Here is a 27862-nt window from a genome sequence, read left to right as displayed (position 1 = left end):
GGAGGAGAAGGAATTGGGATGGGTATGTAATTTTAAATTTAATATAAATAAAATATATTTTAAAAAGCCTTTCATTAATTTTCACTTGGATTTGATTTTATTAAACTGGTGTGATTAAGGAAATGATCATTTTCCTAAACAATTTAATTTTTTTCTGCACTCTTTAGATGAACACAATGAAGATAATTTGTGGCTTCTTGGAGCATCATTGCATCATTTAAACTCTTCTTGCTGATTCAAATTGAACTTATGCTACTCAATCTACTTGATTTAAATTAAACTTTTTAACATGGTTTGTGAACAATTAAAATCAACCCAGTGACCCCAAGTTCGAAAAACACCCAAAAATGTTTGTCAACATTATGAATCTCAAATGGCTTGGTAATAGAATTTATAGAACACTATCAATTTTACACATTGTTGACATATGGCTGTACTAAGAAATATCCTTTGGGATGTTACTTTTTCATTTATTTTGATTGTGTCTTTGTGTGTTTATCCAGTAGAATGAGTTTGTTAGGTTTCACTTTCATCTTTTGGAATAGGTAAAATAGCTCAGGTGTTAGCCATTATTTGAATATAAAGTAGGATTTTTCATTGAATCTATATGAATTCTGCTTTTTTAATTATTGGAAGAATTCAACACTGAATTGATCATGTTGCTTGCTATGCATATATTTAAACTTTGGCCTCCAGATTGAATTTTGAAATTCATGTGCACTAAGAATATATCCATTTCTTTTGGATTTTCTAGATTTGTGAAGTAAAAGTTTTCAAAATGAGTATTCCTAAATGATCCTATGGAAGTCATAGAAATACATGGTAGCTCCTGTTTTCATCTCTAGTTTTTTTTTTAATATAGACTTTTATCAATTTATATATTTTTAAAAAATTGTTATGGATTTGTCTATCTTTTTATTTGTCAAACAACTGATGTTTTCTTTGATAGATTTCATGTATAGCTTCCTTAGTATCTATTTCATTAATTTGTACTATGGTCCTTTTCATTTCTGTCTATTTTAATTTAGCTAGTTCTTGTTTTTCAATTCCTGAAGGTACATCACTCATAGCAATAAACTTTCCTCTTAAAACTGCCTGAGCTCCATCACAAAAGTCCTAATGAATTGTGTTCTCATTTTCATTTGAAATGAACCTATATTTTTATGCTGACAAAACTTCTTCACTGTTTCATGTTGGGACCCAGCCCCCATGGGGTCTCTGTGAGTTGTTTTCCAGCATAACCACAGGTACCTCCTGGTTTTGTAAGCCTCACTCACTACCATCCTGCTGTGAACCTTTCTTGTTATTGAAACACTGTGCCTTGCCCCCATCCCCTTCTTGCTTCCTTGGCCTTGGGGGGGGGTTGTGGTCTCCTTGTTTATGATGGGGTGTGGGAGTGCATTCTGTTAGCAGGTGATGTTTTCCCATCTCCTCTTGTATATAAGCTGCTGGCTACAATAAACCAATGGCATTCGTTTCTACCAAATGACCCTAGTTGTGTCCTTCTTAATCTGCAGACTCTCAACTGGTTCAGTTCTTCTGTTGCTGGCGATGGCACTGGCAACAGGTTCATATGGAGAAGGCCACTAGACTATTATTTATACCCACTAGTCCTCTATGACTTCTTAAATGAGGAATCATCTTGTATTATTTTTATTTTCCCTGAATCTTCAAACAATTTGGGAAATACAGAGACATGGAACAGGATTTTGCTGTTTTACTTCTCTTGATTTGGAGATTAAGAAATCTTTTAAATAGAGTTTATATATAAAAACCCTAAAAATACAAAAATAATGGGGAAAAGGGAGAATAAATAACCACTTCTTTTTCTATATAGGAATTTCTTTTTTCCTTTCTTTCTTTTTACTTTCTTTTGCTTTTTTTTACTTCAGTGTGTTTACATGTGACACGATATATATGAAGATCAGAGGACAAGTTCAATAACTTGCCCTTTCCTTATACGATTTGAATTTTGAGATCAAGCTCAGGTCCTGGGGATTGGTGGCACTCTACTGAGGCATCTCAGAATCACCCCTTTATTATCCCTACACACACAAACACACACACACACACACACACACACACACACACACACACGTCTAGATGTCTATCAATATGTTGTCTAATGATTTCAGGGTTAGATTAATAGCAGAAAACACTTAATAGAGTAACAACTCTATCACCAAGGGGAATTAAAAAGTATTAATATTTATCCTGTTTGTCATCAAATCAACATAGACAACTTCAATGGTCTTACTTTCCTAAAAGTTATTGTTATTTCTCTTGATACTTTATTTTTGTTCTTTGTTGTTGTTGTTGTTGTTTTGGTTTGTTTGTATTTTTCGAGAAAGGGTTTCTCTGTGTAGCCTATACTGGCACTTGCTCTGGAGACCAGGCTGGCCTCGAACTTACAGAGAATCGCCTGCCTCTGCCTCTGCCTCCTGAGTGCTGGGATTAAAGGCATGCGCCACCAACACCGGGCAACACTTTAGTATTCAGGAAATTAATATTAAAAGATAAACACTTAACTCTTCAAATGCATACAGTTTTCTTATTTCCAAAGGAAAATTATTTCTTCATAATCCTTTGTAGAAAAATATTGAAGTAGTGTATGCTTGTCATATTATGTAATGAAAAATCCAAATAAATGCTAGATTTTATATTTTAATTTTCTTCTATTCAAATAGTTTTAAATCCCTCTCCTTTATGTAAGTGATAATTATATACAGCAATACATTTTAACATAATATAATTTAGGTTTCAAAACCATTTATATTGAAAGATCTTAAATATAAGCAAAAATGATGAGAATACAGTGAGCTTTCATTTCCCTGTCACCCAGCTTCAAGAGTTATCTCCATTTTGCTAACTGTATCCCAACCATATGTTTCTTCTCCAGTAAAGATATTATGATTATTCCCTTGGTAAACTTCTGCTGTCTGCTCAGATGGTTTCTTGTGTTGAACAATTTTAAAAGGTTAATTTTCTCTTTGACCTGACCATACAGAATGGAATGTGAGAACTGGCATTACTAGGCTTTAGTCACATCATGTTTGGATATGGTTATAGAAACAAGGGAGTGCTGGAGAGATGGCTCAGTGGTTAAAACCATTGCCTGCTCTTTCAAAGGTACTGACTTCAATTCCCGGGAACCACATGGTGGCTCACAATCATCTGTAATCAGATTTGGTACTCTCTTCTGGCATGTGGACAAAACACTGTATACAGTATTTAAAATAAATCTTTTAAAAAAGAAAAAAGAAAAGAAAGGAAACATGGGAGCCTCAATTTCTGACTGTCCTATTCACCGTCAAAAACTAGTTTTAGAAAGTTTGAAGAAATGTTGGCTTCTTGCCTTATTACTATTTACTTTTTTATTTTATCTGGCCTCCTACTAGTTCTAAAACACATCTTTGTCAATGGATAGTCTGAGAAATAGAGAGGCCATCACTGAGGTTGCTTTCTTATCACTACTTATGTTCCCTTTTCAGCCCTGCTCTTTCATCAGTTTCTTATAAAAAAATAAGACAAATATACAACCTTTGTTTATATTGTTTCAGTTAATTGTATTTGGTATGGTTTTAATAATACATTTGTTTTATTTTAGGATAATTGTTATCATTTTAAAGTTTTATCTGAAATATTTTTCTTAATTATACTTTTATTAGCTTATATCCCTTAATAATGTTAAATAAGATAATGTTTTAAATTTGCTCCTAATTTTACTCCTATCCCCTCATTTTTCTGTTTTATTTATATCATCACTGTTATCATTAATAATATTGTATTTAAAAAAACACGATTGCCAGACACTTTATCATACTCTTCTAACCTTAGCACTTGGGAGCTGAGTACAAAAGGCGGGAGCTAGTGTGGTTCAGACTGAACAAACAAATAAGCAAACAAACAGCTAACACAACCAAACAAACTATATATCCCATTCAAAAATAATGTTGAATCCCCAAAATGAAAGGATATTATACTTAGTAGTCTGAATATTTTATTTTCTGTTAATAAAATGATTGTTTATGTTTACAGAGCTTATACTAACCTCTTGATTTTTACCCTGAATTGCAGTTACCATGTAGTGTCATTTTTGAACACCTTCTTGTTTGCCTTCTCTCTGAAGCTGTTGTCGATTTACTTTAATCCCAGGTGTTCAAAGTCAGAATATGCTCCCATGGGCATTGTTTTATATTGTTGTTCTTTATACCAGTTAAGCAAAGGGAAAAACATGCTTTTTCTCTCTTTTACAGCTCTGTGACCATCTTTATTCTTGTTCTTTGGAGTGTGTTGTTTAAATTACTGTTTGCAATCTCTAGCTTTTTGTTAGCTTGGCGAAATTCCTTTATACTTCTGTATTTTTCATTTCTTATTATTTCTTACCTCTACTTACCACAAACTCTCTCACTTTCAAAAGAATAAATGAATGCTTAAATTTGGCACTGTTTTTGGAAAATACCTGTGTAAGATTTGAGATTCCTGGGTGGTAGCCACTTTTCTCTCAGCACTTTGCCGTTGTATTCTGATGTGAAACCACTGTTTATCTTATTGGAGCTCCTTTTAAATGAGCTCCAATAAGTTTTCTTTAGTTGCTTGAAGATTTTCTTTCTGCATGTAGATATTAGCATTTCTACATGGGCAACTGTACTTTGACTCTCTTTGCTGATACCTGACATGAGTATGCCAATCTACTTAGGTGAGTGAAAGGATGTGCAGATTTAAATTGAGATTAATATTTTTCATCATATTTGGGGAAATTTGAGGTGCTTTTTCTTCAAATACATTTTTATCTATTCCCTTTCCCTCTGCTGTTCCAGACACAGTATACCAGCACATTAATGGCATCCTGCAGTTTCCTGCTGTTTGTTTGCTCCATTTTCCTTTTGTCTATTCTACATAATCTGAATTACTGAATTTTCAAGGTTTTTAGGTCTTTCTTCTATTTCAGATCCCATTTTGAGTTCCTGTAAAGGGTTCTGCTTCCAGTTATGATCTTTATTGCTTCATTATTTTAACTTGGTTCTTTATTTTCTAAAGTGGTGTCTGTATTATCTTAGAGTTTAAGCTTTATGTCCCCAACTTTTTGTTTTATAACCATGGATGAAAAAGGAGTTTGCAACAGTCTGCAGGACAGTGCCAGTGTTTATGTCAGAAGAGCAGCAGGTGGCCATTGACTTCAGGAGATCAGCCCACCAGAATGCAAGGCACTGATGGGTGAATCTCACAAAGGCAAGGTCCCTGAGGGCTTCAGCTCCTGAATGTCCCTTGCTATTGCTGTGCCTTTATGTGTTTGCTGCTGTCACTTTTCTCTTGTATCTGGCATGGGGGAATGAGTATAGGGGATCCCTGCTGCCTTTAATGTAGTGTGATTATCTCATGGAACTATTATGTTCCACTGGGCATTTTCACCTGTGGATTTTTATGAACATTATTTCCCCTTGAGCTGTACTGTTCAACTGAAGTAATCATTTTATGCAACAACAGTGTTAGTGTATATAGAATTTTGAAGATTGAGGGGTTTTAACAATTATAGTAAGATATTGTGACAGAGGTTACTTTAGTGGGAACATTAATATAGGTAAAAGCAAGATATAGTACTGCCCCAACCCCTGATAAAGCAGGGGCTGCAGAGGATAGACAATAAGAACAAGGTAGTGTCTCACACTGCTAGGAATTAAAAGTTTCTCTTGAGGAATTGTATAGACTATGGCTTAGGTTAATGATTAGGAAAAACAAGTATGTCCCAGAAGTTACATTAGCTCAAGTTCTTTTTCTTTTCTTTTCTTTTTTCATTCCAACAAGAGTTCTCCCTCCCACTCCTCCTCCCACCCCTCTTGCCTTTCCAGTCCACCTCCATTCACTCATCCCAAGAGGTGATGGCTCCAAGCCTGGCACATTAAATTGGGGCATGACCGAGTTCCTCCCCCGTGTGTGAAGGTTGAGAATGGCATCCTTTCATTGGGATTAAATTGGTGAATACCCCAAATATCATCATAGAGCCTCCATCCTGTAATTGATGGAAAAGATGCAAATCTCTACAACTAGGCCAAGTTCAAAAATCCAGTCAAAGAGAGTGAGGATGGAATACATGAGCAAGGCAGGTTAAGATCATGACAGAAAAATCTACAGAGCCAGCTGAAACAAGCTCATGGAAATTCATGAACTTTGGAATGACAGCTATGGAGCATCCATGGGACCCAACTAGGTCCTTAGCATGGGAGAGACAGTTGTGAAGCTTGTGCTATCTGGTGGGGGAAGGGGGTGGGCAGTTCTGGCAGTAGGATCAGGATCTATCCTTGGTGCATGAGCTAGCTTGTTTGGCCTAGGGTAGGAGGTGGACAGAGAGGGAGAGCAAGAAAAGAGATATCTGGATAAAGAGAGCCACTGTGGGATTAGGGAGAAACCTGGTGGTAGGGAAACTCCCAAGAATCTCCCAAGAATCCACAAGGAGGAACCCAGCTAAGACTCCTAACAAAAGTGGAGAAGTTGCCTGAAATGGCTCAGGTTCTTTTAACCTTAATGTTGACAGATGTGTTCACATGTTTCACTTAAGGTTACATTACAGTTTTTGTTAATGACATTGAGGTAGAAAATCTTGGAGAATAATTTAAATTTTAGGAATGCATACTTTTTAATAGTTGGACAAGAGTCTAGGTCAGGGAACAGGAACAATGGCACTCTGCCTATTGCTGGCTGATGTATTTTTCTTGCTAGTATGGGTTGGTCAAAGGTAATGATTAATTCCTTATACCCATTTCTGCCCTCAACCTCCTGATTAAAAAAAAATTGATGAATGGGCATGCATTCTGAAGATCTAAAATAGAGATGACTGGTTGTTTTTCAGATATAATAGCTTAGATTTGTGATATTTTTAAAGATTTCTTATAAGATTACTTTCTGAGATAAATAACAAAGTGATTGATCTTACTTTGTAACCACATAATGCAACCTGACAGTAAAATAACTGACTGAGAAAAATAGCTTGCTTCCTTAGACTTTGTTAATCTATAACAAGTTAATTGGGTATGAATGTATGTGTGTTCTTGGAGATAATTTTTTTCACCTGTAATACATAAAATGTTTAAACATGTAAGGGATATGAGGAACATGTTGTTGTTAACCTGTATTCATTGCCATCATTCACTTAAAAATGGAATGTAACCACATTGTAATTTTTATACTGCTTGAAATATTTTGCTGAGGTATGTAAATTATAAGGTAAAAAAAGGTTACTTAGAAGGAAGATATCAAGAGAGGTACAGAGGGATATATCTGGACAGAGGTAAGAAAAAAGAGATGAGAGAAGATGATAGAGACTAAAGATGTGTGTATGGTTTATTTTTTTTCCTTTTTTGATTTTCCCTCAGACAGAAAAGTTGAGTGAATAGTTCATCTACTCCATGGGTCCCCCTCAATTCCTGAGCTGCAGAAAACTGATCCTCATAGCAGCAATAAAACAGGGAGTTTGCTGTGGGATCATATCTACTAGAAAGGCCTGAAAATACACATGTAAAGGCTCACCAGTGTGACTGCCCAAACATGAACTAAACTGAGATGACACCCAGAATCATGCAGAAGGGGGATATCACACTGGGCCTCAACCCTAGACAAAGAAAAACATTCTAATAAGGAAAACTTTCAATGTGCTACATCATCCTCCCCAGGAAGGAGCAAAGCAATTTATTATCCAATACCAAATGATCTATCCTGGAAACATACATAAACATAGCATTGTACAGATTGAGCAGGCTATATTCATGTATTCAGGAAAACCAAACACACACACACACACACACACACACACACACACACACACACAACACACACACACACATACACACACACACACTAAGCAACAGTTAAAGAAAACAGAGGCCATAGATTCCCAAGGGAACAAGGCAGGTATGGAAGTAATTGAGAGGAATAAAGGGAAATAATTAATTTATTATGATCTTAAAAACTAAGAAATATTAATTTAAAAAGGTGCCTGTATTGGCTGGTTTGATATCTATGTTATATCATATACCTGTGTCCTCTTAGATAGTTTCTATTGCTTAGTGTATTTTTCTGTATGTCACATTTCTTTTATTTTTTTCTATACCCTATTTTACCTTCATGTTTTATACATGAAGGTATAAAATAATATATATATTTAAAATATACATATATTTTGTTTGATTTAAGTCCCTAAACTGGACATCTTAATAATGTATTTTATCAGCTTGAATTATTTCATAGCCTACTCTCTGGAATACTCTGTTGTATGTTTGTTTATTTGCTTACTGGCTTGTTTAATTATCATTATAGTCTGTTGCTCCTAGGGTGTGAATTATTTGGTGTGTCCCTTAATGTGAGCACTTAGCCTTGAGGATGCACACAGTTGTTTACCAACAATATCAATTTATCAGAGTTTTCTTTGTTTCTTGCCTTATTAAAAAAAGTATTCTACCACATCTATTAGCAAAACCACCTGTTAAAAACTACAAAATCTTAACTAGAGAGAACAATGAAAAAAAGAAAGGTAAATGTTTTCTATGGACATTAAAAATATTTAAAATGGAATCAGGTAAATTAAAAATTCATGTAACCCAGTGATTGGTTACTTGTATAATTTTCATCAATTTCTCTCATGAATGGCTATAGGATACGCAAATCAAAGTATAAACTAAATATTTAATTTGGGGCACATAAGTGAATCATCATTTGAGTGTTGGGAAGGTTCTCTTGCCCTAGTCCAGCAAGAAGATGGCTACCCTTTATATGGCTGAGAAAATACCTCATATTTATTTACTTATGAGGGTGCACCCTGGTAATAGACATAGTGGCCTACATGAGCCTAATATTATAAACATAATACATTATATTACTATTATATATTGTTGCATATATTATTATTTAATTGTCATGAAATATATAAGTATACTCATATAATAACAGTACAAACTCAAAATAAAATATTCATAAATTAGTAGAAACCTAATTCCTGAGAAACCAAAGAATAAAATTTTTCAGAAGTAACCAGAATCAAAGTAATGTTTCACCCAATCTTTCTCAAACTTTTTCATTTCCTTTGACCTAATTATGATTTTCCAGCTCAAGAAACAAAGCCAAGTACTGCAGCTCTAAATAACTTAATAATTTTATATTCACAAGCATGTCACTGATGCAAATTATATTCAATGAAGGCTCCCAGCCTTTGTGGAATTGAATCTTGCCCTCCTTATCTACCTTCATTAGCTGGTCCAGCCATATTCATTCTGAAAGTGGCATATTCACTAAGTTTGGCATCTCTCATCTCATTATTAATCTGAATTTTGAGAATTTGGCAAGGCATCCAAGTTCCACAGATAGCTTTATCCTTGTTCCTACTCCTGTGACTTAATTGTTATATTCATATTCCCCTTTTACAATCTCCTTGGCAATGAGGACAAATATTTTCACAACAAGATTTGTTCTTCTCATCTTCTTCTGAGTTGACTATTCATTTTTTTCTTTAAATTAGAAACAAGCTTGTTTTTCATGCCAATCCCAATTCCCTTTTCCTCCCCTCCTTTGCTGCCCCCCACCGATCCTCTATCCCATTTCCTTTCTGCACCCCAAGGAGGTTGAGGATTTCTATGGGGGATCTTCAAAGTCTGTCTCATAATTTGGAGCAGGGCCTAGGCCCTCCCACATGTGTCTAGGCTGAGAGAGTATCCCTCTATGTGGAATGGTCTCCCAAAGTCCATTCATATACTACGGACAAATACTGATCCACTACCAGAGGCCCCATAGACTGCCCAGGCCTCCTAACTGACGCCCCCATTCAGGGGATCTGGGTCAGTCCTATGCTGGTTCCCAAGCTATCAGTCTGGGGTTCATGTGTTGAGTATTCTAATTGAACCAAAACTGGAAACCTCAATGCAAATGATGACTTTTGATGGAGAATTTAACCTTTAGAAATTCTATAATGCTGCCACCTCTGGGATCCTCATTTCTTTTTGGAATGCTTCTGAGCTTGGAGTACACTGATGAAGTTTTGCACAAGCAAAAGATAGATAGCTTCTACTGGCATACCCATTGAACCAGAGTGGATGCTCTACAACTTAGTAGACCTTAGAGCTTAGTACAAGACCATGGCTGTTGCAAATGATCCAAAACCAGAATTTTGAATTAGGACATTTTTATTACTCACTATTCATGCTGTCAAACTTGCAAAAAGTATGGAAAAACTCCATTGTTCTTTTGTCCTTCCAAGAAATTCTCAAAAACAATAAGTAAAGCAACTAGTCATAACATGTCAGAAAATTGTTTTTGTGCAATTAGATGCAGATTCAGCAGATGTTTGGAATTTGCAAATATCTGTACTCACATTTGAAGGTGATATTGTTAGGAGGTACTATGGCAGATGTACTTTTCTATCAAGAAAGTATGCCTAGAAAATAAGATTACAGAAATAGAATATTAATGATCCATGATATATAAAAGTAAATATTGAGGTATTTTAATACTTTGAGTGAAGTTGTGTGCTTGGGATGAATGCTTCTCCAAATCAAGTTAGATAGTAGTCAAGACTGTTTCCTTTCTGGCTCAGAAAAAAAAAAAAACTGTTTTGAATCTCAGTTTTGTTTCCTACCAGCTGTATGATATTCTGTAATTTTTGAAGTCCTTGATTCCTCTGTGATGAGGAAACAACAATTATATCTGAAAGACTTCAATGAGAGTTGTACTAGTTGTAATGTTCATGTTGTGATGGAATACTCAAGAAATTGACTTAAAGCAGGACACATCTGTTTGGCCCAGTTTCTGCAAGTTCATTCCATTGTCAGTAGTCTTAGCCCTGTTTGGCCCAGTTTCTGAGAGCTTAGTACATTACCAGTAATCTTACATAGTGGTAAAGCAGAACTGCATGGTAGAAAACACAGGAGAGTAGAGCTACCGTCATTATGGCAGCAATGACATGACTTGCATTTATTCTGAAGTCCCAAAGCCCATTATGTCACTCATCCATCAGTAGATTAATACATTCCGGGGTCACTAAAAATTCAATTGTATACCAAAGGCCCCACCTCTAAATACTGCTACACTGAGGAGCAAGTTCTCGTCATGAACTCTGATAGAAATTTCAGATCCAAGCCATAACATTACATAAGAACGCACCAATGTACATATCACTATGAATTTCACATGCTAGCAGCTCTTTTTAGAACTTCATATTTTAGAAAATTATATATGAATCTGCTATTGTGCCTTCTGAATATGTTCTGACCTCTCTACTTTGACTTTGTTTCTCAATAGTGCCAATTGTGAGTTGTAGTAAAACATTGTCTTGCCCTTTAGCTTTTAATAGACTTGAGAAGACTGAATTTAAGAAGGAGGAGGGGGGGAGGATGGGGGAGGAGTATGAGGAAGAAGAAGAAAAGGAAAAAGAAGAAGGAAGAGAAGGAGAAGGAGGAGGAGGAGGAGGAGGAGGAGGAGGAGGAGGAGGAGGAGGAGGAGGAAGAGAGGATTCATTCTAGAGACCCAGAAAGAGATATTCCAGTCTTCAGTCATGAGTCTGAGAGTCATTTGAAACAGGATTCCTTGAGATATTTCAACCTCCTGTTGAAAACAATGGCTCAGTAATTTGTGAGGTTCACCTAGTATGAAGGGAAATACATAACTTTTGGTTTAAAAACCTGCTAATGATTCAAAGGTCAGCAGCAAAATGATAAACCAAGTCATCTCCTGAATCTTTGCAATTGAAATCAGACATTCATGAGATCGCCTTCACCTTTTGACTTTACTGATGCCTCCCCAATGTGGAACCATGTTTCATTAAGCATTTTCCAGGGGGTATATATGAATGGGTCACATATTTACTGCTAGGAACCTCAGACAGACAACCAAAGTAAATCAATTACTAAATTTGGTGGTCAAGCCTTAGTAAGCCGGAAAGAGTCACAAAATAGTGACACTGAGTATTTGAGATGAATGTTATCTCTTTTTTTTGTTTTGTTTTTGTTGGTTTTTTGTTTTGTTTTCTTTTGTTTTTTAGAGACAAGGTTTCTCTGTAATGCTTTGGAGCCTATTCTGGAACTAGCTTTTACAGACCAGGCTGGACTCCAAATCACAGAGATCCAACTGCCTCTGCCTCCCAAGTGCTAGGATTAAAGGTGTGCACCACCAATGCCAGGAGGAGATGAATGCGATCTTAAAAATAATTTTCTAAGCAATGTTTGTCCACAACTTCTGATTCAGTTCCTCTCTCCAGGTTCCTACTCTGCCTTGAATTCCTGCCTTGACTTCTGTCAGTGACAAATTATTACCTGGAAGAGCAAGTGAAATAAACATTTTCCCCTCAAAAATAAGAATTTTCTATATAATATTTGAGCTACAGTTTCATGTAACCAGGGAACAGCTATGTGCAAAATGAAGGAATTATATATTGATATCTGGAATATGCACAAACAAGCACACACTTATTTTAATATGTAATTGCATAAGATATTCAAATATGTTACAATCTGCCAAACATTTTTACATGAATTTAGTGTATTTATAATTTCTAAGCAGAGTTTCCTTTTGAATGTGGCTTCTGAATAGTATCACTTCTGGTGGGTGTGTTACTTGTGGGTATTTTACAATTTAGAATGGGATTCTGACAATGTTGGTGTCATTTCTGTTACTTCAGCCATTGAGGTACCTAGAGAGGGCAAGAAAAGGTTGCATGTGTCCCCTGAAGCTGTATAGCTATATCTTTTGGACCCACTCAGACAAATAGAGTAGGGTAATGAGGGGTTACACAAAGGTGGCTAATAGAGTGCACTTATGGAAATGATTGTTCTGCCATGGAGAGGGTAGCCAATAAGAACTCTTTAATAGAACTTATGAGTTGATTAGGCATTTAAAAAGCACTTTCCTTGGTAGAGCATGGATTATGGAAAACCCAAACAAGGCAGAATTGTTCTTATTTCACGCAATGATTTAAAAGCTTATTTCATTTTATTTGTTTGTGGTAGAGGCAGTAAATAGTAATACATTTATTTTTCTTTGCAGAAAAAGATAATGTAAGTAACTGTATTAATAGGGAATTTACTATATAGGTATAATTTAGTTTTAATCTAAAATAGCTTATTTTAAAACAACAATAAGGTAATATAGAAATTGTGCTCATTATAGATATGCCAAGATAAGAAAATAAGAGGGCAAAGATTCCTGTGTAGTGAGGGACATAGACGTACTTAGTAAGCAACAGAAAAATATATTTTCTAGTTAATATATACTTCATGAAATATATTAAGCAATGTGTCTATCTCAGAAAGAGTTAATTCTGGTGTTTATGTATTTGTGTATGGTTGAAAGTGCCTGACTGTTGAGGGAAAAGGAGACTGAAAAGGACACCAAGAGGGGATTTACTATCAGTTATATTTGACTCTGCTACATTTTGCCAATGATAGAGTAAAACTGACTGTCATCTGTCAGAAACTGTGACAGATTGAGTGAGCTAGTGCCACTTCATTAGTCACAGTTGGGTGCAATTCGGTTCCCATGGAATTATGTCAGGCTGAAGAGGATAAAACTCCAGCCACATAATGTTCTGCACATCTTGTGTTGACTTCATCACTAGCTTCTGAGACACAATAAAAATTTGAAGTGGAAAAGGAATCTTGTGCAGTTACTTGGGTGTGACCTCATGTGCTCATTATGTATAGGAGTAATTTTTGACTTTGGAATGTCTATTGTTGTACTTACACAGTTATAAGTGAAAGCAGAGTAACAAAAAGGGTTGATTCACTTGGGAGAGGCTTGTCAAAGCCAGAAAGCTCATCTCTCCTGGATCTGACTTAAGTTATCATAATGGCACAGCTGCTTTAGAGGAACACAATTTTGGGAAGTCATTTCTAAGCCAGATTGGTTTGTGCTCATTAAATTATAAACTTCATCAGGCATCTTTAAGCACACTCTCTTTATTAACCATGACAGATGAGATAAGAAGGAGAAAATATATTTCATATTACAAATGTGCTCTTTTCCTTGGTTCCTTGAGGTTGCATCGAGCTTTATCAATCCTAATGTACTTGTTGATTAGTTTTGTACAATTCTCTTTCTCACACATTGCATAGTCTCCTATAAAATCTGGGAAGAACTTATTTATACACCCCATATTGAGCAAGTTTAACCACACCCAAATGAGGCACTGATTGGAATGAGCTAACGATATTTTCATCTAGCTTAGAATCGTTGGTCCAGAAACATACAGCATAAAGTCTCTAGAAATCCAGAGCTGACATGAAGGGGCTTGTAACAAGAATAATGAAAACCCAAAGACAGATATAGGGTTCAAGCTGAAAATGAGAAAAGCAAATCAGCCAGCCACTAGTTCTTACCTCTACCTCAGGCTGAAAGGGCTATCCTGTACTCATGGGCACCCACCCATCATAAAAAACTGCAGGTAACAAAAGATGGCTGAGAGAGAGCAAATTAGTCTTTTCTAGAGATGAACTGCCTAACTGAATTTCCATTACCAAATAGTCAGACCTGTAATTATATTCATATCATAAGCATAATCAGATACAGATTATATGTATATATTTAGGTATATGTTATACATAACTATAACAATGAAAGGGAAATATGGTCATGAATTTGAGAGAGATAATAGAGGGAACAGGGGAAGAATTGTGGACTGGATATAGAATATTACTAAATCTAGCTTTACTTATAACTCATCTCAAAGAGGCTTTCTTTCTCAAATTTAATACTATTTTTCAATATTTAAGGAATATACTCTTTAGAATGACTTAGGCTTTAGTAAGTATATCTTAAAAGTATCTCATTTCTTGCATCTTAATGTTCTGCAGTAGAGGATTGTCTCCTTGGGTAAGAGAAGTTCTTTTCTTTTCATTTTTTGAGACAGGGTTTCTCTGTGTAGCTTATTGACCAGGTTGGCCTGAAACTCAGAGATCTACCTGTCTCTGCCACCCACCCCAGTTCTGGGATTAAAGGAGTGTGCCACCACCACCCTGCTGAGAAGAAATTCTTTTAAGTCTATCTACCATTTGTTAGATTTATCTCTTCTCCCTACCTTTTATAATGCATTTGAATTACAGGAAAGTACTAGTTTGAACTTTGAGACAATTTTGTGAGGATGCTCATTAATTACATTTAGCACTTGAAGATGGAAGGGTGGTTATTTTCTACATTGTAATATTCCCAGAATATCTCAGAAACATTTCAATGAAGATTCAAAAAGGGAACTTAAATCCTGAATCAGCCAACAACTCATAATGTACAGACTTCAATGGGCTACTCAAAAGCTCAGTTAGGTTTTCCTGTGGCTTTGAAATTACTGTCATCTGTTGGGATTATGAGAAAACATGCTTTTATCTGGAAATTGGTAACACATAAATTCCGAATCTAATCTGGTCTAGTATATGACTTTTCTTATTCCTTAACCATTTTCAAAGTCTCTCTCTCTCTCTCTCTCTCTCTCTCTCTCTCTCTCTCTCTCTCTCTCTCTCTCTTTCTCTCTCTCTCTCTCTCTCACACACACACACACCTTGTCAAAGAGATAGATTTTGGCAAATCAGTAGAAACTCGTTTTCCTTTCCTGTCTTCTGAGTTTCACTTGTTCCTGTTTACATGGGAAAGAAGCAAATCACATGGAGATATAAATCCAGCTGAACCCAAGGCACTGTTCTCACCTCCTTGCCACCACCTGTGTTCTCTGTGATCTGTTGTTTTCAGCATGGTTTTTAGTTTATTTTTCTTACCTGGTTGAGGGCAAGGAAGTCAAAGCATCAAGCCCTTTTATAGAATGTAAAACACTTAGTGAACTCATCTTACAATCATCTTTATGAGCTACCTTAGTATGATGGTATTGATGATGTGTGAGGTAGCAGAGATTTTCTAGTACTGAGCTAGTCCTAGGGAAGCACTAGAAACCCCCTTATGTGCATGTCCTAGTATCTATGGCTCTTTACCTGAGATAGAGATACAGCTTAGTGATGGATCACTTACTTAGTGAGCTCGAGACCCTAGGTTCAATCACCAGTACTATGGAAAAAGACCAAAGGAGGGACGGAGAAACAGGGAAGAAGGAAGTAAGTTCCATTATACCCATGACATGGCTTTTATTTGTTCCATTTTCACATTTTTTCCGTACTATAGCAAACAGTGATTACTGAAGAAAAATTTACACAATAAAGAGCTGTGTAAGAAATAAAATCCTTAAAGACATCCCTCTTAACCGGAGGCAATCCTCTTATATATGATTTGGCTTGTTTCTTGTTTCCTCCCAGTTCATCCAGTTTCAGTCCCTGCTGTGTGTATTTTTGAATAGTTTTCTTTTTATTAGTATTGCATCATGAATCTTCCTTTCCTCTGGATATGATAATACTAAAGTCCTATGCTATTATATTAGAGGACATGATCTATTAGACAAATATTTTTAATACCCATCCATGTGATTCTGATTGATTGAATACCTAGAAAAATGGCTCCCAGTTTGATCTTGGCCAGACATGAGTTTCCACTGCTTCTCAATTTTCTGTAAGAATATGAGACTGCACTCTTTTTGTTATGATAATAGTCATAATCCACCATGCCTGCAGTGCACTATCTATACTATAAAACACAGAGAAATAGCTCCTGGTGGGAAGATTATTCAACCAATGTAACATAATCCAAAACTGACAAATAGTCAATATTTTGGCAGGAGACAGTGAGAAAAATGTAAATGTTCTCAATTTCTTCTTTGACTATGGGAAATATTTACAGCTGTTGAGAAGAACTGAATTTAGAGACTGATACTGATAATATAAGTAAAGAGTAACTGGCAATGACTATTTCAAGAAAATAATAAGAATGGAAAAAGATAGGGTGAAAATATGCATTAACTTTTTTATTATTCATTTGGCCTGGAAGGAAAGCTTGTGTTTCTAGGATTGCTATATTTTTGGAAAGAATGGCAGTGGTAGCTGTAACATGCATCATTGTCTTAAAATGTGACATAATTATTGTTTGCATGGATAATTGTCATAGAGATACAGAATTCTAGATGTGCTTACAAACAATGGATGCTTATGACATTGAGGAAACCTATTATTCTGGAACAGTACAGCTTGAGAAGGTTCATAGATGGAGCTACCTGTGATCTGCATGTGCAAGAATAAGAGAATTTCACTAGGTGGAGAGGGAGTAGTTTGCAGGGATATATGAGATGAAAGTGGTTGACTATGGGCCACTCTGTAAATTCAGCCAGGAAATTGGGGTATAAAATCAGAACCATGAATTGGCACACTTTGATGTTTTGCTCCCTCCCTGTGATTTACTGCATGCCCCCTTTTCTTGGAAATTAGGACTGTGAAGTATGGTAGGGATCATGGCATGTTAGCAGGGAAGTAATTGAAAAGGATCTCAGAAGGTGTTAGAGAATATCAGAATTGATTCACTGCTTTAAATAACAAAGATAAAACTGGACTAACCCTGCAGAATATTCTGATATGTAAATACAGAACAAGGATGCTATGGGAAACATTCTCTTTTCATTGTAAAACCTTTGGAAGATAGTTAAATTAGATTTGATCCCTGTTAGAAAATAAGTAATTATTTGAGCTTTTGAAAATGACTTAAAATTTAATATTCAAACAATGAAAAGTTAAATTTCCTTTTTCAGTGCTACAAGGAGGATTAACACTATTTTTATAAAGAAATTCATTTGATAAAAGTCTTAATTTTTCAACAAGCGAAAATTGTTGAACTGGGAATTGGGTCACTATGTTTTCCTAACTAGATGTAGTAGTCATGAAATGGATAATTGTAGCTAATTCTACGGAGGATGGATATACCATGACAGCAATCCTCACCATCCAAGATTTCTTAAAAGCTGTGTGCTATGTGTCTCCATTATAATGTTTTGAGTATCTCATAACCCTGTGTCTTTGTCATTAAACAAACTTTCTCATGTCCAGTAGATTGTTGGGATGTAGGTTAGGGACAGTGAAGTCTGATTTAAGCTCATCAGGTTTTGGGGAAGGCTCTAGAAGCTCATTATCATCTGTGGTGTGCTATAGTTTATATAATTTTCTGGGAAAGTTAAATTGATGCTACTACACTGTAAGTGAAGATTCAAGATCAGTGTAGAGTTGCTTAAATATTCTGGGAAAAATTCAATTTGAGAGCGTTCTAGCTTGTCATTAAAAATAAAATAGCAAATAGCAAAGTCTTATTCCAAATGGGTTCATGCTACCATAATTACACATTTTGCATCATGAATGTTAATTATCCTCAGAGATAAGCTTTTAAAGATGTTGAAGTTTTGAGTTAACAGTCCAGTACTGTGACTTGGGAAGCCAAAGTGTGGAAAGCACTCTTGGTCCTTGATATTACCTGAAGAGCATGGCCACATCAGAAGTAGATATTTAGATATTTGATGAGAGTATCTGCCTACAGATAAAATACACCATCCATGATTATGTTTAAGTTGCTGCCTTTCATAGTGAAACTGCCTGCCTGATTAGGAAGATAGATGTGTAACCTGAAGTCACACATTGATTCGGTGGCCGCTTGTGTTCTGAAGAGAAGCTTGGTCTGTGGCCTGCAGAACTTTCCACTCTTGGTGATGCTTTTGCTTTGTTCTATGAACAATGTAATGGTTTTCTGCAAATTAAAACACTCCATCTTTACTTGTCTCAGGCCAGTGGATTCTGTTGACCCCAGGCACTTCCGAACAACCAGCATCTATGCAATAGAAATTCTCAGGCTCTTTCCTTTGCCACTTTTCCTTCATCTGGGTGAAAACTGGCTGGTGTATTTACGATCAGGACAGTAAATCCTGAGAGCAAAAGAGGACATGGTTCATTATTAATAGAATGGGTAAAATTATTAATTTACTTGTTTCACCAACACAGATATTTGGAAAATGTTTTCCCTAATGAATGAGTGGGAGATTTTTCTCTTTTTTTAATGAATTTTATTTAAATTAGAAACAATCTTATTTTGCATATCTATCCAAGGCCTCTCTTCTTCCCATCATCCCATGGCCCCCTCCAACTCCCCACTCCATCCCCAATCCACTCCCCAGGGAGGGTGAGGTCTTCCATGAGGGATCATCAAAGTCTGTCACATCATTTGGGGCAGGGCCTAGACCCTACCCTGTGTATCTAGGCTAAGAGCGTATCTGAGGGCAAGATTTTTATGAGACTGATGTGCTACCTACTTCTATAAGGAGTCTCCTTAAGGGGAGATTTTTTAAACAGGTATTTTTGACTAGGGTTTAAGTGTCTGCTCAAGAAGCTATACATACCTGATTAGTAAGAAGGTGTAATAATAAATTCAATGGACACTCAGACTTCACAGGTCAAATTCCAAACCCTGGAGATGATGAAATAAACAAGCCCCAGAGAAGTAATTAAGCTTGAGTTTCAAGACATGAAAGGTCCTCATAGCCATGATTATCTAGGTATTTGATTGATACTATGTTAGCAAAGATGTCTACAAAATGTTACCCTGAGTTGTAAGGCTCCCTCATCATCCAAGTCTTTGGCTAGTTTCCTTGCCATTTAAATCCATCTTTTAAAATAATTTATGCCATTTGAAACACACGATACATCCACTTATGAACATTCTACTTAAGACTGTGAATAGTTGTGATCTTCTAAACAAATTTCTTAAAAATAATTTAATTGTTTGTAAGGTTCTGTTTGTTAGTATAAATCTGTGATATTATGATTTCAGTTTAGTGTGAAATCAAGTGGTTTTTGACAGGAAACTTTTTAAAAAATATATAAAATATTGTTTACTGGGAGTTATTGCAATAGTTTTGCAGGTTTTATAACATCCAAAAGACCCCTAAGTCTTAAACAATTGATTTGCATTTTCATCTAAAATTCTAACATTTGTATATGCAACCTTTGTCAATTCCAGTAATTGTTTCAAATATATTATTGGGTCTGGAAAAACAATAGTCAATAATATTTAAATCTGTTTACAAATATAGTAATGTATCCTTATCTTTTCATTTTGGAGTCAGGTTAATATTTCAATCAGTTGAGTTTCATAGACAGAATACTGAGGGCTTCATCAAATGAGTTCCGGGTTCTGAATATTGTTAGTATTTAGCATTTGTTTATCTCTACCCTCCCACCATGAAGGCTCAGGTGAGCAAACACAGATGACAAGACTTATTACTAAGCATCATACTTTACCTGCTGAATCATCTCACAGACATTAAAGTCTTAAAGCATTTGAAAATGAGAATATTGCTGGGCAGATAACTTAGGAAACATCTCTTCATTATCAATAATAGAGATTGTATTAAATTTATTCCTTAAATACTTGTGTAAAAGTAGCACTAAAGCCAACAGAGAATGTTTTTTGTGAAAAGATATGGTGAAACAGGTTTTGGATTTTACATTTCTGCCTTCCATAAAATTGTTTCCTGCATACTACAAAATCCGTTGTATAAAAATGAACATTGCCTTCATTATTTTAAAATATTTTTAAGATTAGTAATCTCACTCATGATACTTATATTTGTCATTTGTTCTTTATAGCTAGAGTCTCCTACTTTACCTTGCTTGCTTTTCAGTGTAAGTGATGGTGTCTGAGGGAGAGACAAGGGACCTAGACATTGAGGTAATCAGAACAGGCTTGCTCAAAATAGCATTTTCCCATAATTCCATGTGTGGATTTTGCTTTAGCTGTTTATCCTTGAACTTAAATGACCCAATTATGGCATTGGGCCCACTGAAAACATCTTCATGGTGAAACAAGAATTTTGTCACATCCAAAATAGAAAATCACTACAGTGCCCAGAGAACTGGGAATGAAGCTCTTGCAATTTGGAAGCTAGATAGTTTCTGAGCAGGAGAAACAACAGGAAAATTAAAAAAAAATACATGAAAAATTTATTCAGCTGCTTACTTGTGATTAATTGATGCAAAGATGTTTGCTGAGTTCCTAACATTTGTTGATACAGACTATTATAATCACATTCATAATCTATGTCCAAGCAATCTGAGCACCATTCTTCTCTTTTATTATTGAAATCAATTCTTCTCTCAAACAACACATCCCAACCAGTTTCCTTTCCCTCCATGCCTCCCAGTATCCGTACCACCTCCTCTACCCCCATCCACTTCCTTTTCATTTCCAATCTGAAAAGAGCTGCATCCAAGAGATAAACGGCCAAACATGACAAAACAAATTCAACATGACAGGACAAAATCCCTCACACCAAAGCTAAACACGGCAATCAAACAGGAGGAAAAGAGTACCAAAGTTCTGGCAAGAGTCAGAGTCATATCTGCTCCCATAGTTAGGAATTCCACAAAGACACCAAATTAATAGCCATAACATGTATGCAGATGACCTAGTGCAGACCCATTCAGGGTCCATGCTTGTCCTTTCAGTCTTTGTGAGCTCTGCTTTTAGCTCATTAAGTGGGCCATGTTCTTCTGGTGTCCTCTATGCCTCTGACACCTACAATCATTCCTCCATTTCTTCCCCAGAGTTCCCAAAGCTTCAAGGAGACTTCCAATTTAGGCTCTCCCTTAGTATAATGTCTGGCTGGGATCTCTGCATCTGCTCCTTTCTGCTGCCTGAGGAAACCTCGCTGATGATTCAAGCACCATTTTTAATATGGTCACTCTCTGTGCTTCTGTGTTTAATTTTCAGAGTTATGGAAATAAATATTGATAGATCAGTTTCTTTAAATTGCTCATGTGTGGTGATTGGAGATATCACTTATGGTTAAGAGTGTGTTTTGTCTTTGTGAAGGACATGAGTTGAGTTTTCAACATCTGAGTTTGGTGGCTCCTGACTACCTAGTACTCCAACTTCAGTGGAATCTAACATCTCTGCTTTCACATGCACATCGTCCCTGTCACATGACCACTCATACACATACATATACACATAATTAAATGTGATAAAAATAAATTTTAAAAGGTGAATATAGGCTTGGTATTGATGCTATTTTTTTAGAATAGAGATGCTTAAAAACCATTAACTTCATGTGAATTAATATCATACATACACCTACAGTGCTTAAATGAAAATACTAAGGTTTCTTCTGAAAACCTCTATCACTTTTGTAAGTTTGTGCCAGGTACCCAGCAGCACAAATAAACAATATGGTTTTCCCCACAATTGTATGAGTTAGTAGGGAACAGATGCAAAAATATAAGGAAATAAAATGAATTATTACAAACATGTTTTAACCTGAGACACTATCATGTCAACTGAACAGAGATGAGGGACTGACAAACAGACAGGTTTAAGTTTTGTCACTAAGAAATAGTTCTTTGAGTAAGAGTAATACATGAATGTTCAAAATAATAAAATCCAGAAAAAGTATCTGTATGCACACTCTCTGCATGTGTATGTGTGTGTGTGTGTGTGTGTGTGTGTATGTGCGTGTGCATGTGTGTGTGTGTGTGTATGTGTATGTGCGTGTCTGTGTTACAGAGAAAACAGACATTCAAGAGATCCAGAAACACTATTGTGCCTATGACTTAGTGTATAGTAAAACAAAGAATGAAAGTAACTCACAAACCAAATATTGATCATCTTTTTCTGTTTTTGGAAAAATATTATCTAATCTGCAATAAAAATACAAGAAAATTTAAATGTAGTAGCAAAACAATGTGATGGAAAGTTTTTAAAATTATTGTTTTGGAAACAGATTGGCAGTATTATGATTGACTAAGGAATTGGAAGATTAAGCTAGAGAAACAAAGACAGAATGGCATAAATCCTTTAAGTATGCTTTACATTTTCATGCAGAATACTTCTGGGGCTTTCATTTTTGTCTAGTATAATTGATTCTTTATCACCTGGTTTTTGTTTTGACAAAGGGAAGAAATTCTTCAGTGATGGAGACAGAAGTTACTACTGGCCTCTGCTGGAATAACAACAGTGAGAATGAACATCCACAGATAAAGCTAAGTTTCATTTGAAAAACCAATTGAAAGCATTTTCTGATGCAGTGGCTTGCAACCTTCTTAGTACTGTGACACTTTATTATAGTTCTTCAGGTTGTGGTGACCCCCAACCATAAAATTATTTCATTGCTACCTCATAAATGTAATTTTGCTACTGTTAGGGATTATAATGCAAAATCTGATATTCAGGATATCTGAGACCGCCCAAAGGGTTTGCTACCTACAGGTTAAGAACACTTTTTCTGATGCATCAGATATGTGGTTACACAAAGAGTTGTTTTATAGATATTACTGTTAGGACAGTGGTGCAACTCTGAGAGAGATGAAGTCAGAAGAAACCTGGTTGATATCAATCAGGAGTTAACACTTTATATGCATAAGGTCTAAGGATGAAACATTTAAAGGTTGAATAAAGAAGTGTATTCATTCATCTATAAGCCTGGCATCAGAGAAGAGTCATGTCTGGCATATACATTCAAATATGCCAGAAAAATGGAACTCGTTACATGCAAGGTTGGTTTATTCTAATCACTACTGTAAAGAATGAAGTTCCTTTATGGATCAAATTTTGCTACATGCATGAAATGTATATGCTACTAAAAAGATGGAGGAGTAAAGATGTGATTATGTCAGAGATAGATGAGAATACAGAGTAAGACATAGAGCTGACTTTTGGCAAACATAGATATTGAAGTCGGCTTCAAAGAGTACTAGAAAATCTATGTGTCAATCTCAGTGGTAGAGAAATTTTGGGGCAAGTGGGAAACTCTGTGTTTGATCCTCTGCATTACAAAATAATAAAATAATGAGTAATTAGATTAATCTGTGTGATATAAAGTAAAGAAGCTGAATAACTTTGATAAATATGGCTAGGTAGCTGAGTCATGTAAACAAAAGGAAGATTTTCTCTGCTTGGCCTTGTGAAACTGTTGGTAAGCTAGAAAATGCTCATTAATGAAACGGTGGAAGACAAAGTAGAGCAGGGCAGAGTGAATGTGAGGGACATTACATGGGAGGAAGCATGCAGTGTGGACATTAAGGCTTTTATTTTGCTTTGGTTTTAAAGTACAGGACTGCTGGAAGCTGTATCTGCAATTTTCAGGCTAAATGTTCTGCTCACCCTGCCTTTAAAATTTATTTAGAAGTTCTAAATCTACTTTCACAGAAAGAATGGAAAGAAGAGAAGGGTGGACAGCTTCCTTTTTTCACATTTCTTTTCTTTTCTTTTTTTATTTGAATTACAAACAAGATTGAATTACATGACAATCCCAGTTCCCTTCTCCCTCCCTTCCTCCCCTACCACCCCCCAACTAAAACCCTACCTATCACAAATCCTTTCTTCTAACCCACACCTGACTCAACCTTTCTGCTCCCTCATGACCTCTGCATCCTTCCTCTTCTTCCCTTCTCATTCTCATAGCTCCCTTCCCCCTCTTCCCATGGAGAGCTTCCTTTTAAAGGCAGCCCATTAAACATTTATCTTAACCATTTATGGCATTTTGGAGGCTTTCCGGATAAAAACCATCGGCTTGCATTCCATTATGTAGTGACTATGGTATTGCAAAAGCTATGGTCAATCAATTATATATCGAAACTGTTGTGATTTCAGTATGCTACAGAATAATTTCTAATTATTGAAGGTACTTTTTTGTATATGTTCAACATTTACAAAATTCAATATTGTAATATGTTCAATATTGTGTCCATATATACAGTAATTTTATTTTTCTATAGAATTCTTATAACAGAAAATTTGAGACTGAATGTGTTGATCTATTAAAGACTTCCTTTGTTTAATGTTAAGGCACTGTGTTAGATTGACAAGTAAAAGTTGAATGCGCTATCTAATCCGTAATCTTCCCTATCTTGGATAGTTACAGTGAGCCTCCTCCCCACTGTACTCCTATAGCAGCCTCTGCAATGCTCTTGCTTCATTTGGAGAGATATATTGATTGCCTGAAGAACATGTGATTTTTGTTCAGTTAAGGCAATGTTTAAGTTGGAATAACAATAAATAACTGGTTCTATGTTTTATTTGGATTAAAATGACAAAATGGATATATGATTGATTTATTAGGAAAGTAAATCATTTTTTCAGCTGAAAGTAGAGAATTAGGATATTAGTAAAAAGATAAAACTTTGTGCTGGATTTGCACTTATCTCAGACACATGAAAACTCCTAATATACAAACCATCCCCTTGACTGAAAATCTGAAAATGAATCTGATGTTCTATTTTTTTCATTATAAGTCAAAATCCTTGACATTCTATATGTTGGGATAATTGAACCCTGATTTGCCCAAGAAATTTAAGAATGCATTTTAAGAATTGTTGATCTGAAAGGTAACTACATCTGCAGGTAAGGAGAACTACAGTGAACAGTAAACCTTAGGTTCCCCTTTTATTTTCAAACTTAAAATATGATTGCATGTGAATTTTAGATTTTCATCTCATCTCACAAATTGAGAAAATACACAATTCCAAACTATATATCCACTCTGCCTTCTAAATTCATTTGTGTGACATTATTTGCAGTAGCGAATGGTTTTGACTGAAAGAAATGGCTTCATCACAGTAGTTGGATCCCAGGCTTCCTCAGCAACATTGGATGAACTCACACAATGTGAAAAGGTTTTGTTTTGATGAGAGAGAGAGAGAGAGAGAGAGAGAGAGAGAGAGAGAGAGAGAGAGTGTGTGTGTGTGTGTGATAATACTGAAGGGTAAAATTCCATACTAACAAGTCACAGGAAAGGAGTAGCAAAATGCAGACATATCTCTAACAACTCAGAGCGGAAGCCAAATTATTTTTTGTGGCTTGAGAAGGAAATATGATTAATACAGTTTAGACTGAGTTGTTTGAGATCTACTTTGTTTGGGATGAATATATGAATGATGTATAGAATACAAGTAAATAAGTGAAATGGTGGGTATTAGAGGCAGGTGAAGAAACGTAGATGCAAATAAAAGACCATCATTGAGAACACTGCTCAGGAGGCATCTGGGTTATATTTGTAGATAAAGCTGTGAGAACACATTATTATAGGAGGCCTTTTTTCTTCACCTATGTCAGGTAGAAGCCCCACCTGAATTTGGACCATGATACTTCCTTAGAAGTGTTTGTAGGATCACAAATCCCTACCTTATCTTAAGAATAACTCATATAGACTTGCATTTGTTCGTGGTTACCTAACAACCACACAGGAGTCCATCTACTGTGACTACATTCACAGTTTGACCACTCTGTTACAGGTTTGGGAGGTCCTCTGGTCCTTCACGGGTCCATAGCTTGCTTATACCAGCTTGTATGACCACCTGCTTACACTTATACCAGCTTGTTTTATGTGAGCGATATGCCCACCTGCTCACACTGCAGCAGCGCTTCTGTGAATGCATGAAAACACTCAAGTCCCAGTCACATCATCTGCATGTCTCATTGTGCCTTTTAAATTAAATTAGAAACAATATTGTTTCACATGTCAATCCCAGTTCCCTCTGCCTCCCTTTCTCCCCTGCCTCCCACTAACTCCCTATCCCATCCCCTTTCTGCTATCCTGGGAGAGTGAGACCTTCCATGAGGATCTTCAAAGCCTGTCATTTCCTTTGGAGCAGGGCCTAGATCCCCCCCTCCCTCCGCACCCGTGTGTCTAGGCTGAGAGAGTGGAATTCCTTTATGTGGAATGTACTCCCAAAGTCCATTCCTATGCTAGAGATAAATACCGAACTACTACCAGAGGCCACATAGATTGCTGAAGCCTCCTTACTGATACTCACATTCAGGGATCTGGATCAGTCCTATGCTGGTTTCCCAGCTATCAGTCTGGGGTCCATGAGCTCCCCCTTGTTCAAATCAGCTGTTTCTGTGGGTTTCACCAGCCTGGTCTTGACTCCTTTGCTCATCACTCCTCCTTCTCTGCAACTGGATTCTAGGATTTCAGCTCAGTGTTTAGCTGTGGGTGTCTGCTTCTATTTCCATTAGCTACTAGATGAAGGCTCTAGGATGGTGTATAAGGAAGACATCAATCTCATTATCAGGGAAAGACATTTAAGGTAGCCTCTCCACTGTTGCTTAGATTGATTGTTAGTTGGTGTCATCCTTGTAGATCTCTGGAAATTTCAATAGTGCCAGATTTCTCTTTAAACCTATAATGGCTCCCTCTATTATGGTATCTTTTATCTTGTATCTGAATTCTTAATGATCCAACCAGATGGGCACCTGCCTACTTTTTGAACAGTAATGCTCTAGAGTTTGCTATACCGAGACATTTAAAAAGCATTTGGAGGGCTACTCTGTCAGCCTAGATACACAGGGGAGGGCCTAAGCCCTCCCCCAAATGATATGACAGACTTTGATGGTCCCCCATGGAAGTCCTCACCCTCCCTGGGTAGTGGATGGGGAGTGGGATGCAGGGGGGCAGGGCATGTATTGGTAGAGGGCATGGGAGGATGGGAAGGAGAGGGAACTTGGATTAATATACAAATTAGATAGTTTCTAAATAAAAAATCATTAGTGATGTCTAGTGGGAAATTACCAATACGGAGTCAGGTAGAAATATAAGGTTATTTAATAGGGAAAAGCCTTACTTACAGAGCAACCTAGCCAGCCGGCGTGGCAGCAGTCTGTCCAGCAAGTACCAAAGTGAAACCGAAAGAGAAAATGCAGTCACACTACCTCACCCTGACCACGCAAGCGTGGTCAGGCACACCTGTAGCCTGCCCCTAAGTAGGCGTGGCTACAGCTTCCCCTACAGTGATGAACTCCTTAATGAACATCAGTGGCAGGCTGGGGGTGGGGAGTGGAGGGTGGTTCCTGGAGTTTAGCCTGTTCATTAGGGGTATAGGTTCTGGATAGTGTTACCTCGAGGATAATTGATTTATGCCACAATGCTACACTATCACCTGCTTTTATACAGGAGCATTTGATAATTTTACTGCAAAGAGTTGCTAAAATAAAA

General features: G+C 36.4%; 1 long non-coding RNA gene across 1 annotated transcript; it reads right to left on the bottom strand.

Moving 5' to 3' along the window:
- Positions 1-16114: 16114 nt before the first annotated feature.
- On the bottom strand, positions 16115-27547 carry LOC107979987. The gene is made up of 3 exons (XR_004768440.1): positions 27496-27547; positions 19271-19338; positions 16115-18799 (listed from the first exon to the last, which is right to left on the bottom strand). It is a non-coding gene; the product is annotated as an uncharacterized LOC107979987 (long non-coding RNA).
- Positions 27548-27862: the final 315 nt, after the last annotated feature.

The sequence above is a fragment of the Cricetulus griseus genome, chromosome 2 (assembly GCF_003668045.3).
Source record: "Cricetulus griseus strain 17A/GY chromosome 2, alternate assembly CriGri-PICRH-1.0, whole genome shotgun sequence".
In the NCBI taxonomy this organism is placed as follows: Eukaryota; Metazoa; Chordata; class Mammalia; order Rodentia; family Cricetidae; genus Cricetulus; species Cricetulus griseus.
Note: the sequence above shows the minus strand (reverse complement) of the source record. Positions and strands in the feature narration are given on the sequence as shown.